Source organism: Bombina bombina, chromosome 4 (genome assembly GCF_027579735.1).
Source record: "Bombina bombina isolate aBomBom1 chromosome 4, aBomBom1.pri, whole genome shotgun sequence".
Taxonomy (NCBI): Eukaryota; Metazoa; Chordata; class Amphibia; order Anura; family Bombinatoridae; genus Bombina; species Bombina bombina.
The window spans coordinates 731539590-731542739 of record NC_069502.1 but is presented as its reverse complement, the minus strand read 5'-3'; positions in this window follow the sequence as shown (position 1 = coordinate 731542739).

Genomic DNA, 3150 nt, shown 5'->3' with positions numbered 1-3150 from the left:
GTGTGTGCCAGGCCCACTTGCCAACTAGTGCCACCACTCATATTTGTTGTAACAGTAGTGTAAATATTTAAAAAAAACAACTTTTTTGACTGTTAAAACATCAGTCTGCTAATGTAATCTAATAGCAGTTGCCTGCCTGCCAGCGTGTGTGCCAGGCCCACTTGCCAACTAGTGCCACCACTCATATTTGTTGTAATAGTAGTGTAAATATTTTTAAAAAAACTTTTTTGACTAAAACATCAGTCTGCTAGTGTAATCTAATTGCAGTTGCCTTCCATGCCAGCGTGTGTGCCAGGCCCACTTGCCAACTAGTGCCACCACTCATATTTGTTATAACAGTATTGTAAATATTTGAAAAAATCTTTTTTGACTGTGAAACATCAGTCTGCTAGTGTAATCTAATGGCAGTTGCCTGCCTGCCAGCGTGTGTGCCAGGCCCACTTGCCAACTAGTGCCACCACTCATATTTGTTGTAACAGTAGTGTAAATATTTAAAAAAAAAACGTTTTTGACTGTGAAACATCAGTCTGCTAGTGTAATCTAATTGCAGTTGCCTGCCTGCCTGCCTGCCAGCGTGTGTGCCAGGCCCACTTGCCAAATAGTGCCACCACTCATATTTGTTGTAACAGCAGTGTAAATATTTTAAAAAAAAACATTTTTGACTGTGAAACATCAGTCTGCTAGTGTAATCTAATTGCAGTTGCCTGCCTGCCAGCGTGTGTGCCAGGCCCACTTGCCAACTAGTGCCACCACTCATATTTGTTGTAACAGTAGTGTAAATATTTTAAAAAAAAAATTTTTTGACTGTGAAACATCAGTCTGCTAGTGTAATCTAATTGCAGTTGCCTGCCTGCCTTCCAGCGTGTGTGCCAGGCCCACTTGCCAACTAGTGCCACCACTCATATTTGTTGTAACAGTAGTGTAAATATTTTAAAAAAAAACATTTTTGACTGTGAAACATCAGTCTGCTAGTGTAATCTAATTGCAGTTGCCTGCCTGCCAGCGTGTGTGCCAGGCCCACTTGCAAACTAGTGCCACCACTCATATCTGTTATAAAAGTAGTGTAAATATTTAAAAAAAAACTTTTTGACTGTGAAACATCAGTCTGCTAGTGTAATCTAATTGCAGTTGCCTGCCTGCCAGCGTGTGTGCCAGGCCCACTTGCCAACTAGTGCCACCACTCATATCTGTTGTAACAGTAGTGTAAATATTTAAAAAAAAAACTTTTTTGACTGTGAAACATCAGTCTGCTAGTGTAATCTAATTGCAGTTGCCTGCCTGCCAGCGTGTGTGCCAGGCCCACTTGCCAACTAGTGCCACCACTCATATTTGTTATAAAAGTAGTGTAAATATTTGTAAAAAAAATTTTTGACTGTGAAACATCAGTCTGCTAGGCGAATCTAATTGCAGTTGCCTGCCTGCCAGCGTGTGTGCCAGGCCCACTTGCCAACTAGTGCCACCACTCATATTTGTTGTAACAGTAGTGTAAATATTTTTTTAAAACAATTTTTGACTGTGAAACATCAGTCTGCTAGTGTAATCTAATTGCAGTTGCCTGCCTGCCAGCATGTGTGCCAGGCCCACTTGCCAACTAGTGCCACCACTCATATTTGTTGTAACAGTAGTGTAAATATTTTAAAAAAAACTTTTTTGACTGTGAAACATCAGTCTGCTAATGTAATCTAATTGCAGTTGCTGCCTGCCTGCCAGCGTGTGTGCCAGGCCCACTTGCCAACTAGTGCCACCACTCATATTTGTTGTAACAGTAGTGTAAATATTTTAAAAAAAACTTTTTTGACTGTGAAACATCAGTCTGCTAGTGTAATCTAATTGCAGTTGGCTGCCTGCCTGCCAGCCTGTGTGCCAGGCCAACTTGCCAACTAGTGCCACCACTCATATTTGTTGTAACAGTAGTGTAAATATGTTTTAAAAAAACTTTTTTGACTGTGAAACATCAGTCTGCTAGTGTAATCTAATTGCAGTTGCCTGCCTGCCAGCGTGTGTGCCAGGCCCACTTGCCAACTAGTGCCACCACTCATATTTGTTGTAACAGTAGTGTAAATATTTAAAAAAAACAACTTTTTTGACTGTTAAAACATCAGTCTGCTAGTGTAATCTAATAGCAGTTGCCTGCCTGCCAGCGTGTGTGCCAGGCCCACTTGCCAACTAGTGCCACCACTCATATTTGTTGTAACAGTAGTGTAAATATTTTTAAAAAAACTTTTTTGACTAAAACATCAGTCTGCTAGTGTAATCTAATTGCAGTTGCCTTCCATGCCAGCGTGTGTGCCAGGCCCACTTGCCAACTAGTGCCACCACTCATATTTGTTATAACAGTATTGTAAATATTTGAAAAAATCTTTTTTGACTGTGAAACATCAGTCTGCTAGTGTAATCTAATGGCAGTTGCCTGCCTGCCAGCGTGTGTGCCAGGCCCACTTGCCAACTAGTGCCACCACTCATATTTGTTGTAACAGTAGTGTAAATATTTAAAAAAAAACTTTTTTGACTGTGAAACATCAGTCTGCTAGTGTAATCTAATTGCAGTTGCCTGCCTGCCAGCGTGTGTGCCAGGCCCACTTGCCAACTAGTGCCACCACTCATATTTGTTGTAACAGTAGTGTAAATATTTAAAAAAAAACTTTTTTGACTGTGAAACATCAGTCTGCTAGTGTAATCTAATTGCAGTTGCCTGCCTGCCAGCGTGTGTGCCAGGCCCACTTGCCAACTAGTGCCACCACACATATCTGTTATAACAGTAGTGTAAATATTTAAAAAAAAACTTTTGACTGTGAAACATCAGTCTGCTAGTCGTAATCTAACTGCAGTTGCCTGCCTGCCAGCAGTGTGTGCCAGGCCCACTTGCCAACTAGTGCCACCACTCATATTTGTTGTAACAGTAGTGTAAATATTTTTAAAAAAAATTTTTGACTGTGAAACATCAGTCTGCTAGTGTAATCTAATTGCAGTTGCCTGCCTGCCAGCGTGTGTGCCAGGCCCACTTGCCAACTAGTGCCACCACTCATATTTGTTGTAACAGTAGTGTAAATATTTTTTTAAAACAATTTTTGACTGTGAAACATCAGTCTGCTAGTGTAATCTAATTGCAGTTGCCTGCCTGCCAGCATGTGTGCCAGGCCCATTTGCCAA